Here is a 16,611-nt window from a genome sequence, read left to right on the forward strand (position 1 = left end):
ACTAAAGACCCTGGAACACAGCAGGGAAATTTTCATTTCTAAGAAGGACAGAAGTTCACCGGCCTGTGTATCATTACTGGTGTCCCGACATCGTTGGCAAAGGGGGTGTGGTGTTGAAGCCATTATTGCATTGCTTTGAGTGAATATGAAACAATGATCGGAAAGAGAAAGAGAGAGAGAAATTACAGCTGCTGATGAGTCTGGGCTTCAGATGTAACAGCAAACGTTTCTAGAACAACTACCCTGTGTCAGTTCCTGGGGACAAAAGGTGCTCCTGAGATCTTTGACCATACTGAAGAGGGCAAGCAAGATGCAGGCCCAAAGAGCTAGGAGACAGGGCGAGGAGAGACGCAAGCTAAAACAGAGTGTCAGACAAAATTATATGCAAGGACAGGGTAGAAAGAGATTAACTGCAAAATAAGCTGTGGGGAAGACTTCCTGGAAAAGTCATTTGAGCTGCATGTTGAAATACAGGTAGGATTTTTTAAAACGTGAGGCTGACGTTGTGAGATGGAGGAAAGACAGAGGTATTCCTTGCAGAAGGGGTTTGAATGGAGAACAATGAGGGGAATTATTTGGAGAATGACATTTGAAGACCTGTCCTCTTCACATGACTCCCGTCTTGTCTATAGTATGAGTACCTGGAGTTTAGTGGACAATTTGTTCATCTTTAGATTATAGCAGGGGGGAGGTGAAGAGGGAAGAACAGCAGATGTGTCTAACCCTGGGGGCCTGTTCAGGCGATAGGTACTGGTGATCTCATCCGGGGAACTGGGAGGGGGATAAGCGAGAGGATGCAAATCGGAAACTGCCTCTTCCCACAACCGAAGGCCCCTTGGGCACAGATCTTTCCAGAGAAATAGAGGACTTTCCAGTAAAAAGCATAAACTCTTGTAAGCATTAAGAGGAGATGTCTTATTTGGAGTGGCCAGGGGAGAGTGTTTCTAGGGTCCCTGCCTGTACAATTTCAAATATATTCGCTGCAGCCTGAGCTGGGCTGTCTAAACTCAACAGGGGCCCAACAGCTGATTTGGAATCTCTGAGCTGTTTCTTCATGGTTGAAATGGAGTCACAGCTCCCCCTTCTGGGAGCTAAAGTGCCATCCAGCCCCAGAAAAGCCTGTGTGGAAAGGCTCTACTGCAGATGGGCCTGAAACTCCTGTTTTCTCCCTCCATGCTCACCTGCACCCCGAAACCAAGCACCAAGAAGTCCGGGAGCTCACTTTTGCTTGGGCCTGATCCTGACTTCTTAAGAGCACATCTTTCATAGGACTTTACACTTCCCCTTCCCTGGGACTATAAGTCCGAGTCTTTGTGTGGGTGATGCTTTCACATAGGGGAATGCAATTTGGTGTGGAGGTTGCAATTCTGTTCTGGGAAATTTAGCAAGTAGAAAGGGTTTCTGAATCTGCACGTGTCCAGGTGACTGCATGTATGTGTGTGTGCTTGTGTATGCTCCTATGACGGCAATACATATGACTGTATAGTGGTAAGTCTCCTTAATGTAAAGAAATGAATTTGCCTGAAGTATTTGCATCACTAGATGGGTGGACACTTGGCTTTCTGTAAAGCAAAGCATTTCTTAATAAAGAGCTCAGGTACAGTCCAGATGTTCTGCTGGCTTCTGTCTACTAGGCATGGTCAGTATGGGTCTCTGGCTGTCCGTAATTCTCTGAAGGCACTGGAGAAAGAATGTATGTTTTCTGAATGTGTGTGTGTGCGTGTTTCTGTCTGTCTAATAGGGACTGTGATTAAAGCATTGGACCTTTTCTCTCCAGGTCATGTTTCCAGATGGAGCAGCTCTGAAATGCATCTCTGAAAGGAGAAGTTTGATGAGGGAAGACAAGTGATTACCTTGGATGGGAGCGTGGTGGCAGGGTCGGGGTGGAGAGCGATATGAGAAGAAAGGACATGGATCTGGCACCACAGGTTTTAGACCTGGCCATCCCACCAACTCATTGGAGAAGGTTGGGGAGTTCTCATGTCCTCTCTAGCTACAGACTCCTGCTGTCTGCTCTTTAATATTCTTTCCAGCTTTGACTGTCTACGTATTTTAAAAAAATAAGATGAGAGCAATTCCTAACATGGGGTCTCCTCTTTTGCCTTCACACACCCCAAGCAAAGTGAACCAGGGACCTCTGCTCTGACCCAAGTTTCCCAAAGCAGATTCCTTGTGGCCGTGTGAAGGCTTCCGCCTGAGACATCAGCCTCTGACCAGAGAGCAGGGTGTCTGCACGTGCCTGCAGGTAGCACCGCCCCCCACCCGCCAGGGCAGGTTCCTACAAACACGTTAGCTTTTATCTCTCCCCGGAAGAGAAATAAATACATGTAAGTATTTAAGACAAGTATATTTTTATGTTTCCCCCTAGAAGGCCTATTCAGGAGCCCCTTCCTGCTGAGGCAGACAAGAGGCTGTGGCCCAGCACCTCAGCCCTTGTCCTCTGGAGCCTCACTGCCTAAGAGCTGAATGGCTGCCTCTTACCTTGGGAAAGTAACAGCTGCCGGAGTCTGGAAGCCATGCTAACAGCAGTAAAACTCAGCATTTTTTGCTGAGTAGGGCAAGCCTTTAAGAGGCATCCGGGAATCAAATCAATGGCTGGCCCTGGAATCCAAGCCTAACAGGACCTGGCCAGGGAGGCCAAGGGACTTAGCGGGGCCGCCTCCTAGGAGGCAGAGGAAAGAGGAAAGAGGGACTGTCTTTCTTACTGAGATTCTTCCCACCACCCGTGTGCCCTTGGCAGTTTGCGAGGTGCACATCAGCAGCAGTTTTAAGTCAATTACCGCCACATTCCACCATGAGTTCCCCACCCACAACCAGTTCCCAAATTGTAGGTCTCCCTCAGTACTGAAACACAGACACACACAGATGCGCGCACGCGCATGCACACACACACACACACACACACACACACACACACACACACACTGCCTCTCTGCCTTCTCCCAGTACCCTCCTAAGCCCAGGGGAGCTATGAGGAGGCACAATATAGGAAAAGATTCTCTTGGGACTGCCCAAGCCTGGAATGAGGAAGGGAATGACGGACCTGTCTTAGGAAAGTGCCCCATCCATCTCCTACCATGTTTCCCAGAGCTGCCCCCAAATGAGATTTCTTCTGCGATTCTCTGTAGCTATGATGGATGAGCAAGTCCCTGAGGGCCCTTTCTCCTCTCCCTTGAGGGGCATCCATGCAAACTTGCCCAGATCCTCCCCAGAGCACCAAAAGCAGGAGGGGTTGTAATGCTGTTATGATTACAAACAGAGAGAGGCAGGGTAGACTCTACCCGGACTTGCCAAGCCCCAGATGAGTCCACAGATGACTTCTCTCCTTTCGTCACCCACTACCCAGTGACTCCAAATTCCCACCAGAATCCTGGAATCTGCCCAGTGTGGGATTTAAAGTGACAGCGTCTCATTGCCTCAGTTTGGCCATTTCTCTTTCATATTAAACGGTGAGTCCAAGTGCAGCAGATCCCCATCCTTTGGAGAAATCTTCCTTCAAGGGTACCAACACTGGGCTGAATAAGGTACCATCCCGGTTCCCAGAATCCTCGCCAAATCCCAAGCCCAGAGCCCCAGAGGGAGTCCACAGCGGGTTTCCCGATGGCTACGTGATCCTAAAACAAGGATCCGATTCCCTGTGCGCCGGAGAGACCTACTTAAAAAGAGACAAGAGCGCACATACAAACACACACGTACAAACATGCACACACATCGTGCCTTAAGTAGGTTATAGGACCTCTCTTCACCCCTCCCCTACACACACACACACACACACACACACACACAAACACACATCACAAACACACGCATCGAACGCAAACGACGCCGCACACGCAAACACACACTAGCACCATATCAAGTTCTCACCATGGTACACACGTCGGGAGCGCGCTGGGAACACACACGCCACTTACTGAGACCCGCATTTAACCCTCTGCGCCCCAGAATACGGAGACACCCCTCCCTCCTGGGGACCTGCGAGGACTCGCAGGCGGCGGGGCGGCCGAGGGCAGCGCGGGAGGGTGCAGGGAGGGGGAGGGGCCGGGCGGGCGGGGGCGCCCCGCATGCGGTCCCGGGCGGTCTCCAAGGGCAGCGGGCTGCCGGCGCGGCGCCCGGCGCTGCCTTACCTGGAGTCAATGTCCGTCTTTGGCGGAGAGCTGCGGGCGGACGCTTTTTATTCGGCTCGGAGGGAACTTGGGAGAGCCCTGCGTCCAGCTCGCATACCGGGAACGGCGCGGGGACTGCAGGCGTGGGGGTCCCTGGCTCCTAGCAGCCTGGCTCATACTCAGCCGTCAAGACCCCTTCGCTGGTCCCGAGGACAGGCATGAATCCCGGCTCCGGAAGGCGGTCACTACTGCCTCTGCCTCCCGGCTCCCCGGCGGTGGCTCGCTCGCTCTCTCCCTCTCTCGCCCGTTCGCTCGCCTGCGCTTGCCTCCTCCCTCCCTCCCCGCGCCGGATCCGTTCGCAGCCGTGGGGCCCGGGAGCGAGGCGGCTAGCGAATGGAGAGGGAAGTCCAAGTGCGCCGCGGTCTCCGGGCGGGGAGCAGCGGAGGCCGGGCTACGCGGGGGGAGGGGCTTACCGGCGACGGGCGAAAATGAATGGGGGAGCGGCTGCCGGGGGGCGGGCGGGGAGGAGCCAGGAGCCAGGGTTTATTCCGAGGAGTGTTTTGTGCATCTTTAGGCGGAGGAGGAGGAGCGGAGAGAGGACGGAGGAAGGGAGGCCTCCTCCTCGGAGGGAGGGGCGGCCTGGGTGGGCTGAAGCCAGAGCCCCCAGGGAGTCCCGTGGGTCCGGGGCTAGGGGGGCGCGTCTCCGAGTGTGTGCACCCGGAGGGACTGTATGTGGCGTGTATGCGCAGACCCCCGCGTCGCGATGCTCTTCAGCGTGTCTGGAGCTGTGCGCGTCGCGAGCATCCGAGTGTTTCTGGGTATGCGGGTGCTTGTGTGTCGGTGCGTAACTATCCGAGTGTGGTTTTGTCTGGGGAGGTGCCCGTGTGGGTCCGTTTGTGTCTAGTGCCTCTCTTTGAGTACTTGAGACTGTTTGTTTTTCTGTATGTGTAGGCACGAGCCCGTGTAACCTCCCAGAATTAAGCGAGTGCTTCTCTACGTGGGCAGGACGTAGGAGTGAGACGCTGAGGAGACGCAAAGTTCTCTCCATACCACAGAGAGAGGAAAGGGGCGAGGATACGGCGGCTAAGGCATTGATACACAGAACCAAAGACTCCCCATTTAGTCTGAGATGCCGGCTGCTGACACCGGGGCCTCTTCCTAAAGTAGAAACGAAGGCCAGAACACAATCTGAATTCTCACACAGTGCATATTCTGTATGCTTGCTTACTTTGCTTCCTTTTTTAAAAAATTTAAACCAAATCAGCAGTGAGGGCTCCTGAAGTCCCTGGAAGCCGAGGCAAGGGTTGGCATCGATGAAGGTACCAGATGAAATGGCAGGGAACAATAACGAAAAATTGATGAGAAATTTAAAGGAAACCAGATTCAGCAAAAGCGCTGGCTCTAGACAAGTCAGAATCCTACAGCTATGTGATCTTGGCCAAATCACTTACCTCTTAAGTCTTAATTCCTCATCTGTATAATAGGAAAATAGAACTACCAACTAACATGGTTGGTGTAATACTTAAATGAGTTAATATATCTAAGAAAATTTGGACTACTCCCTGGCACATACTGAGTGCTCAAAGCATGCTACCTTTAACTACAGTTGCTATTGTTACTAATTTTATTATTATCCAAAGGGTGATAAGAGAGAGATGTGATGATTAGACCTAAAAGATCTAGAGGCTAGTGAATTAATTAGAGGAAGAGGAGTCTTGAAACAAAATGGAAAGGACATTCTTGAGTGAGGAATTGAAAACTTGAGAAGAAAACATTTAATTGGCGAGGTGGAAAGGGAAAAGAGATGAAAAGAGAGTGAGCCTGTGTCTGAGAAGTGCAGGACTGAGGAGGGAAGGAGGAGATAGAGTGACCAGTAGCCAGTTCAAAGTTCCTCCTTCCTTCTCCTCTCTGCTCCAAAGGACGGGCAGTCAGCACCACGGACAGCTCTCCAGCCACTGACCAGGGGAGGGATTTTCTGGTTCTGCCTGGTAGAAACTTCTCCCATTTTTGCTTGGACAATTCTCTTCTTCCCTCAGCTTTTGGCTCAGGTTCAGATCCTGGGCCATGGTTCCTGAAACAGCCCTGTCTTTGATTCTGACCACAAAGAAATACACTCACAACACACACTGCTTCTCCCATCCGTGTCAATATGCAGCCCCAGGTCACTATCTCCTATTTCTCTTATTGCTTGCTCCTTCTTCTGTTCTCTTCTACCTCTCCTCTTCCCCCACCCCAATCCCTGGTGTCTTGCTACCCCCTCTTTCTTTTTTTTTTTAATTTTCTTCTCTTTCTTTCTGCTTCTCCATGATCTCCCAGCTCAAATATCCCACCTTAAGTCATATTAGGCTACAGCAGCCCTGCTGGGAATGCAGTTCTGAAATCAGTCTGAAACACCTAGTTAGGGAGCTTCAGAGAAGGACCTTCCAAGAAGGACCACGGTACCGACTAATTCCTTTTAATTTTTCTGTCTTAATCAAACTCCCAAGATGGGCTGTGGTCCAGATGACTTAGGAAAAGGGGACCTAAACTATGGGACATTTTCCTATCATCCTCTCTTGTACCAAGCACGTCACTATTTCCCTCAGGAAACACAGAACCCTTCCAAATTCCATTTACTGTTATAGAGAAAGAGAAAATGGAGAAAGAGAAGTTTTGAACTTTTCCTGTGCATCAGGCATTTAATTTGGGGCATCTCTATATTATCTTTCACAATTTAAAAAAGGTTTTGGGGTATGAGATAGGTAACAGTATGCCAAGGTACAGGTAGTAGATGATGGAGTCAGAAATTCCACACCCAAATTGACTCTAAAATCTTCACTGTGTCATCTGGGAATAATGGGGAAGCTTAAGGGTGATTGAAAGAGCTTAGAATTTAATGGGGTCACCACATCCAACTCTAAATATCAACTTAAATGTCTGAGACCATGGCATCCTCTGGGCCAATGGAGTATTTATCAGCTCTCGTACCTAGAAGAGGAGATGAAGGCTTTGCATGGACATATTTAAGACTCACTCAAGCCTCATGGTTTCTGAGTTTTGAATAAAACTTCAACCTTTCTAGGTCTTAGTTCATTTCCATTTGGCTCTGTTTAGCAGCTTTGTTTCTATGAAGAAAGGCTAAAGGGGGCATTTTTAAAAGTCTCCAAAGACTCTTTGGTCATCAGAAAAGTTCTCAGTGCAAAGCATTCCTAATGACTTACGGAGGAAGCAGTCGGAACCATATGGATAACATTTCTGCAGAAATACACACGGGTGGGAAAAGGTTTAGAGGCCAAAAATATATTTCTTTTTTTTCTTCTTTGCCAAAGAAAGAACATTTAAGGCAGCTTGAGATATGTGAGAAATGTCTTGTTCTTTCTTTGGGGTGGGTGTTGGTGAGCAGCTGTTTGCTATTTCCACTGAATTTACCAAGGGCTTGTATGATGAGGGAGGTGCCAAAGGATTAGGATAGACTCAAGAAAGAACTTCCTGTCTGTAGATCCTGGGTGATACTAGAATGGGACTTTCCCCAAGGACATTTAATAAGACAATGGGATGGTGCCTTTTTAGTCCTCAAAACATGATAGTTTAATAAGCATTGGATTATACTTTTAGAGTCGTGGACCCCTTTGGGAACCTCACAATTTCTATGGATCCTCTCTCTTGTGAAAAATATATATATTTTAAGTACCTACAACATTTTGTGTGGAATTTTATAGAATCCCTCTCTGCCAGTCTCATTCATGATGGTCTACACCTGGACTCTGGCTTCAGGACACATAGAGTAGATGACTTTTATGGTCTCCAGACTGACCTTATTATATTTTATAGATTGCTTCATTTATATATGAACTTAAAACATTGGAAAACAGAAGTCAACAAGAAAAACAAAAAACTGGTCAAACTGACCCCCTCCCCCTACAAATAGACAAGAAATACAGATAAATGTTCAGGGCTAAACTGAAAGTTTCACTTTCTCCTCCTTCGATAAAGATAAGAGTTGGCCCTATTTGTGAAGGAATTAAAGGATGCTTTCTCCTTGGAAGAAAAACTATGACAAACCTAGACAACATGTTACAAAGGAGAGATGTCACTTTGCCAGTGAAAGCCGATGTAGTCAAAGCTATGGTTTTTCCAGTAGTCGTGTACAGATGTGAGAGTTGGACCATAAAGAAGGCTGAGCACCGAAGAATTGATGCTTTCAAATTATGGTGCTGGAGAGTCCCTTGAATATCTAGGAGATCAAACCAGTCAATCCTGAAGGAAGTCAGCTTGAATATTCATTGGAAGGACTGATGCTGAAGCTGAAGCTCCAATACTTTGGCCACCTGATGCAAAGAGCTGACTTAACTGGAAAAGTCCCTGATGCTGGGAAAGATTGAGGGCAAGAGGAGAAGGGGATAACAGAGGATTAGATGGCTGGATGGCATCGCCGACTCAATGGACACAAGTTTGACTCTGGGAGATGGTGAAGGACTGGGAAGCCTGGTGTACTGCAGTCCATGGGGTTGCAAAGAGTCAGACCCAACTCAGTGACTGAAAAGTGCAGGAATCTGAGCTACCTGCTGCTGCATTGAAAGTTTGAGTTTACTACGCCTATCAGATCTCAAAGGAGTTAAAATTCCTTAATCTGAAATGTTTGGGGTTTAGAATAGACCAAACAAAGGCAGAAAAATGTCCACATTAGTTAAGTGCCTATGGAATGTGAGGTGATGTGAAAGTCAGAAGTTGAGGTGATGTGAAAGTCAGAAGTAAATAGCTTCCCTGGTCTCTGTCTTATAGGAGGCTGTGTCTACAGACAAGCCAAACTTTTCCATAAATGATCACAGCACACCACAGAATGTAGCTTTGGCACATTCAAGGTCTACAGTAGATACTACAAGAGATAAGAGGAGGAACAATTTGCTTCTATGAGATACAACATTTGGCACTTACTGAATTCTTTTTTATGGGCTTCCCTCATAGCTCAGTCGGTAAAGAATCTGCTTGCAATGCAAGAGACCTGGGTTTGATTCCTGGGTCAGGAAGATCCCCTGGAAAAGGCAATGGCAGCTCACTCCAGTATTCTTGCCTGGAAAATCCCATGGACAGAGGAGCCTGGCAGGCTATAGTCCATGGGGTTGCAAGAGTCGGACATGACTTAGTGACTAAACCACTGAATTCTTTTTATTTTGTTTTAAAATAAATTGAATGAATAAAAACTAATATTTACTGAGTGATTAGCATGTATGAGCAACATTCAAGCCTTCCATGTCTTTCATCAAGATTTTTATGAATATCTCCCTAATTGAATAAAAATTAAAATTCATTTTCTCTCTTTCTTTGTCCTTCCATTTCCATCCTTACCCTGCCCCAAAATTGCTGGAACAGTATGCTTAAAACACAACTTTTAGCCAGCATTCTACTTATCCAGAGCCTGGAGGATGTGTAATTACATACCAAAATATAAAAATACCAAAATCAGAACTTCTCTGCCCAGGACTCAGAGCCTTCTAGCACCTGGCCTCTGTGTTCTTTACTATCTTATTCATATCTAATTATCACCTCTGTACTTTCTCAGTTGGGCTTTCCTGGTGGCCCAGCAGTAAAGAATTCACCAACCAATGCAGGAAACTCGGCTTTGATCCCTGAGTTGGGAAGACCTCCTGGAGAAGGAAATGGCAACTCACTCCAGTATTCTTGCCTAGGAAATCCTATAGACATAGGAGCCTGGCAAGCTACAGTCCATGGGGCTGCAATGAGTCAGAAACGACGGAGTGACCAAACAACCACAACAACCTTCTCTGTCAGCAAAAATTAACGCTCACTGGCTCCTGGCTTCCCGTGTCCCTATTTCTGCACCCCAATTAAGGGATCACAGACTGGTCCCTCCACGGCCATGTCTTTTTCTTCCAGCAACCATTCTGTATAATCTAATCTATGCTGTGCTTAGTCACTCAGTTGTGTCCAACGCTTTGCAAGCCCATGGACTGCACCCCGCCAGGCTCCTCTGTCCATGGGATTCTCCAGGCAAGAATACTGGAGTGGGTTGCCATGCCCTCCTCAGGGGATCTTCCCAATCCAGAGACCGAACCCAGGTCTCCCACATTGCAGGTGGGAGATCTTCTCCATCTGATCCAAAAGGGAAGCCCAAGAATACTGGAGTGAGTAGTCCATCCCTTCTCCAGGGAATCTTCCTGACCTAGGAATCAAACCAGGCTCTCCTGCTTTGCAGGCAGATTCTTTACCAACTGAGCTACCAGGGAAGCCCTTCTTAAATATTTAGTTCATATGCCATATCTCTAGGGTTTCCCAGGTGGCACTAGTGGTAAAACAAAACAAAACAAAACCCACCTGCCAATGCAGGAGACATAAGAGGTGTGGGTTTGATCCCTGGGTTGGGAAGATCCCCTGAAGGAGGGCACGGCAACCCACTCCAATAATCTTGCCTGGTGAATCCCATGGGTAGAGGAACCTGGAGGGTTACAGTCCATGGGGTCACAAAGAGTCAGACATGACTGAAGCAATTTAGCATGCATGCATGCCATATCCTCTACAACTTCAATTTAACAAGAAGTGGGCAAGGATGAACACGATCTTTCTCCCTAATCATGTCTCCCTATCATGTCTCCCCCTCCACTCCAAACATGCTGACTCCCTTCCAATAACTAGAGTTACAAAGTTCCTTTATTCTCCCAAAGTCTTTGGGCTGGCTGTTGCCTCTTGTCAGAAGCCATTTTCCATTACTAGCTAAGTCCTGCTCACTCTGTAGGTACCAGGATAAATGTCACTTCTCTGACCTTCAGACCAAGGTAGGTCTCCTGATATCAACTCTCTCACAACTCTTAACTTCTCTTTCATAACAGGTATCATCATGGTAGTTAAACAATTATTTGTGATATTATTGTTTAATATATATTTCTTGAGCCAGAACTAAAACTCAGAAGCACAAAAGATACCTTTGTGATGAGACCTTGGTACATACAAGTACAGTGAAGATGGATTAACCGTGCCCTATGTCCTGGGAACTACTCTGCATGCTTGACAAATAAGCTTTCATTTAAATCTTCCAACAGTCCTATGACGTCAGTACTATCAGTATGATTAGGAACCCTATTGTACTATGAGGAAAACTGAGGAGGTTAAACAGATTGCCCTGTATCACCTACAAGAACCGAGATTCAAATCCAGTCACCCTGCTACAGAAGCCAAGTTCACAGCCACCACTCTACCTACCCCTTTGCGTGGGAGGAGTCCAGTATACGTTTATTGAATAAACAGAAGGTCTTCCTAAGCCCTTAAATCATTCAGTCTACTGATACTCTTCGGCCTTTTATGAAGCTTATTTGCATATGTGAATCCTAATCTTTTTATCTTCAGCTATGGCTGCATTCTTTCAGCAAACACACTGAAATTCTGGAGCCGTGTCATCACCGACAAGTACCTCAGCCAGGATCCGTTCCCTTCCTGGTTTACCAACTGCCTCCCCCAGCCATGAGAGTGGACGTCTTTGGACATAAGCACATAAACATTGGTTCTGATACACATGCCCAGCTTTCTCTCTCTTCTCTGCTTCCTTTGGGCTGCCAAAGTTTCAGTTGCCTGAGATCTGAGCTTGCCCAGGCCGTTACCCCGGTGGGAATGTGACTTCTAAAAGGGGTTTTAGAAAAGGTATTTAAAAGCACACTATCCTGTTGGCTCAGGCTCAAGGGATAACCTTCTTGCAAATTTCAGTGTTCTACCTGAATTAATAATTCAGCATCTGTAAGTCTTTTTGAAATCTCAGATAGTTGCTCCCTTGTTTCGCTTTGTTTTCTGAAACCTTATTTTTTGCAGTGACTGAAAGATGAGGTAAGCACAGCAGGTAACCCCACTTTACAGAAAAGGAAACAGGCTCAAGGACTAAGTACAAGGTAATGCCTTGCAATGGTGGACCCACAACTTGATCCCAGGTGTTCAGACTCATTAGGACGGTTCCTGATTTCTCTGTCTTGGTGATTTAATGAACAATCAGTCTAGTCTATTCTCTTTGTTCTCACATCACTCTAATAGGCTTCAGTCAGACAAGTCACTCAGTCACGTCCAACTCTTTGTGACCCCATGGACTGCAGCACACCAGGCCTCCCTGTCCATCACCAACTCTCAGAGCTTACTCAAACTCATGTCCATCCAGTTAGTGATGCCATCCAGCCATCTCATCCTCTGTCGTCCCCTTCTCCTCCTGCCCCTAATCCCTCCCAGCATCAGAGTCTTTTCCAATGAGTCAACTCTTCGAATCAGGTGGCCAAAGTATTGGAGTTTCAGCTTTAGCATCATTCCTTCCAATGAAGACCTAGGACTGACTTCCTTTAGGATGGACTGGTTGGATCTCCTTGCATCCAAGGGACTCTCAAGAGTCTTCTCCAACACCACAGTTCAAAAACATCAATTCTTCGGCGCTCAGCTTTCTTTATGTTCCAACTCTCACATCCATACATGACTACTGGAAAAATCATAGCTTTGACTAGACATACCTTTGTTGGCAAAGTAATGTCTCTGCTTTTTAATATGCTGTCTAGGTTGGTCACAGTTTTTCTTCCACAGAGCAAGCATCTTTTGATTTCATCTGCAGTGATTTTAGAGCCCAAGAAAATAAAGTCTTTCACTGTTTCTATTGTTTCCCCATCTATTTCCATGAAGTGATGGGACCAGATGCCATGATCTTCATTTTCTGAATGTTGAGTTTTAAACCAACTTTTTCACTCTCCTCTTTGACTTTCATCAAGAGGCTCTTTAATTGCTCTTTACTTTCTGCCATAAGCTTGGTGCCATCTTAATATCTGAGGTTATTGGTACTTCTCCTGGCAATCTTGATTCTAGCTTGTACTTCATCCAGTCTGGCATTTCGCTAATAGGCCTGCCCTACCCTAACTCCCAGGTGGCCCTAGTGGTAAAGAAGCCGCCTGCCAGTGCAGGAGACATAGACATGGGGTCAATCCCTGGGTTGGGAAGATCCCCTGGAGGAGGACATGGCATCCCATTTCAGTATCTTGTGTGGAAAACCCCATGGACAGAAGAGGCTGGGGGGCTACAGTCCGTAGGGCCGCACAGAGTCAGGGTGACTGAAGGGACTTAGCATGCACCCTAGCTCTCCCTCTCCGCCACACTCCACTAGGGGGAGCCCTACATGGGCTATTGGTAGTATTTGACCATAACTTTGCCAACAAAGGTCCATCCAGTCAAGGCTATGGTTTTTCCTGTGGTCATGTACGGATGTGAGAGTTGGACTGTGAAGAATGCTGAGCGCCGAAGAATTGATGCTTTTGAACTGTGGTGTTGGAGAAAACTCTTGAGAGTCCCTTGGACTGCAAGGAGATCCAACCAGTCCATTCTGAAGGAGATCAGCCCTGGGTGTTCTTTGGAAGGAATGATGCTAAAGCTGAAACTCCAGTACTTTGGCCACCTCATGAGAAGAGTTGACTCATTGGAAGACTCTGATGCTGGGAGGGATTGGGGGCAGGAGGAGAAGGGGACGACAGAGGATGAGATGGCTGGATGGCGTCACTGACTCAATGGATGTGAGTTTGAGTGAACTCTAGGAGTTGGTGATGGACAGGGAGGCCTGGTGTGCTGCAATTCATGGGGTCACAAAGAGTTGGATACAACTGAGTGACTGAACTGAACTGAACTGACCTTTATTTTCCTTTGGGAAACCAGCCTTCTCAGTTCCTGTGTTCCTACAGGTGCTGATTCTAACACATTTCTAGGATGTATAACCAAGGCTGGCCAGTCAGGGTGTTCTATCCCAGTGGTCACTGTGATTGGTTTAGAGATAGGTATTAACACGAATTGGTACAATCAGAGTCAGCTCCAGAATATTTACTGGAACCATTATTTAAAAGTACTCCTAAAGCCAAAATAATAATAATGGACATACTGAGCTGGCAAAATCCAAGCTGAGAGTTCTGGCAATTACTTTTGCCACCTGAGGAGGCCTTCCCGAGCGTGAAGGAGACATGGAGGGGCACCAACCCACAAAACAGATCCGAAAGTTCCTTAGGTCACAGACAGACACTTCACCCTTTGAGCCAATAACCTTCCTTTCTATTTAAGTCATCTTCATTTGTTTTTTTTTTTTTTTCACTTGCTACCTAATGTGTTCTGAATAATACAGCATTATAAATCAGGATGACTGACTTTTAGGTATACAACTTTGAAGCATTTGATTTACAGAGAGCAGAAGTACAGAGATGAACTTGGAGCCAGGTGAATGGCCATTAATCCAGGTCTGGCACCAGTAAAGCCCTGTTTCCCAGACAGATCACGTCTATTTGTCCTCTGGGCCATGTATTCTCAATGTGTCTGGTAGGCAGATCTCCACAGTTGACCCCCAGTGACCCTTGCCCTTGTATAATCCCCTCTACTTTGAGAGTGTGACCTGTGAAAATGATGAACCAGCACTCTTGGGATTAAGTTACATTATACGGCAAAGAACAAGGGTGGCCAGTAGGAGCTGAAAATAATCCCTGATTAACAACTGGCAGAAAAACATGGACCTCAGTCCTACAGCTGCAGGAAAATGGGTTCTGCCTCTGCCCTCTGAGCTCAGAGGGGGACACTCAGCCCTGCAAGAGAACCACAGCCTCAGCTGATCCCTTGATTTCAACCTGGTGGGACTCTAGAGTGAAGAAGCAAGTCACCCCATGCCTAGAATTCTGACCTATAGAAACCGTAAGACAATAAACACATGTTTTTTTTAAGATACTGAATTTGTGGGAATTTGGTTCACAGTAATGGAAAGTTGATATAATCTATCAAGAGGTGGCTGGATGAAACCATCCCTTCAGTTTTCTCTTTCAGCTCTAACCTTGCATGGTCAGGTGTGAATACCTGTTTGTGCTAAATATCTGGGGATTCCTGTACCACATCTTGTTCCCTGACAGCCAGCTGGTGTCCATTCAGAAATACCTCCAAGGCTAGAAAGTGAGAAATCCCTCTTAGCTTGCAAAGCTGTTCCATCCAGTGATTTACGTTCTGTACAAAGTCCTGCCCTGTTGATGTTAATATAATTTTGAAGTTAATTCTATCTACATGAGCATGATTTTGGGGAGTAAGGGGTGTGAAGATGAATTCACATTTGCCCCAGTAAGATAGTAAGATAGATAAACTTTCACTTGGGTGACACCGTGTTTTCCTGAGGTATGAATAAACGCTAATTATTATCATTTCGAGTGAGCATAGTAGATACGAGAAACAGGTTTTGGAGTCCGACAGATTTGGGCCAGACCTGGCATCACTGCTGCTGCTGCTGCTGCTGCTGAGTCGCTTCAGTCATGTCTGACTCTGTGCGACCCCACAGACGGCAGCCCACCAGCTCCCCCGTCCCTGGGATTCTCCAGGCAAGAGCTGGGTTGCCATTTCCTTCTCCAATGCATTAAAGTGAAAGTGAAGTCGCTCAGTCGTGTCCGACTCTTAGCGACCTCATCACTACAGTAAGTCTTACCAGGAATATCACACACCTAACATTAACGTCCTCAGTTAATGTTCATTTCATGTGGCAAATGAGGATCCAATAATTTATCCAGGTCGTATTTAATGAGCACCTTTTCTGAGTCAGCTATTGAGTCTATAGCAGTGAATATACACAGCTGCCCATGGGAACATATAGTTTCCTTAGGAAGTAACATCTATCCCAATAAGGTTACTGTAATGATTAAAGGAGATAAGCAATTAATGTAAAGCCTGACATGCAGTAAGCCTTAGTCAATTGGAGACATGCTTAGAAGTGTTATACCTCTGAATAGGAATTATATTATTATTAATAATTATGCTTATTGAACACCTACTTTGGGCCAGGCATGTCTCCAACTACTTCCCGTGTACTAACTTATGTAATCTTCTCAAAAACCCCAATAGGTAGATGCTATGATTGTCATCATCAATGAGAAAAGAATTAGTAAGTACCAAACTGAAATTAAAATCACACAACTAAGCTCACAATTCCATGCACTGAACCATGATTTCCTACCACCTTTAATTAGATGTCATTAAAGCAAAACGGAGGACACAAGCAGAGAGTTTCTGTTTGCATGTTTCTTTTTTGAAAGGTGAAACCTTCCCTACATCCCAGCTGTATATGCTGCTTCCACACCCTGAGGGCCCCATGTGTGACAAATTCCAACTACATTATCGTCACTCACGGGGTCAGACAAAATGATATCACTAGCACTGCTGTTTTTGCACCTGTTTCATGTTCATAGTGTGACAGAAAGTTTGCTAAGAGCTTCACAAATATTATTAAGCTTAAAAAATTAATTTTACAATCTTCCTTGAAAGGCTGTGAGTCACAGGTGGTCTCCACTATCATGGATGAAGAAACTGAGGATCTGAGAGGTGGAATGATTTGCATAAGAACACACAGTCAGACAAAGTGGAAACCCAGCCCAGGGCTTGAAACCCAGCCCTGTAATTATGTTCTTCAGCTCAGCCAGGTTGGGTCACACCTTTGCAAACCGTGACACAATACTCTAAGCCTATGCAATAATATTAAACTGGCTTATAAACACAT

At 46.5% G+C, this 16,611-nt stretch overlaps 1 protein-coding gene across 1 annotated transcript in view; it reads right to left on the reverse strand.

Annotated features, from left to right (window-relative positions):
• Positions 1-4,216, reverse strand: part of BRINP1 (BMP/retinoic acid inducible neural specific 1) — a 196,579-nt gene extending 192,363 nt beyond the window's left edge. Inside the window, exon 1 of the mRNA XM_061426672.1 lies at positions 4,128-4,216. The gene's annotated coding sequence lies outside the window, so the exon portion shown is untranslated. The remainder of the gene's footprint in view (positions 1-4,127) is intronic.
• Between the last annotated feature and the right edge of the window lie 12,395 nt (positions 4,217-16,611).

This window comes from Bos javanicus, chromosome 8 (genome assembly GCF_032452875.1).
Source record: "Bos javanicus breed banteng chromosome 8, ARS-OSU_banteng_1.0, whole genome shotgun sequence".
Classification (NCBI taxonomy): domain Eukaryota; kingdom Metazoa; phylum Chordata; class Mammalia; order Artiodactyla; family Bovidae; genus Bos; species Bos javanicus.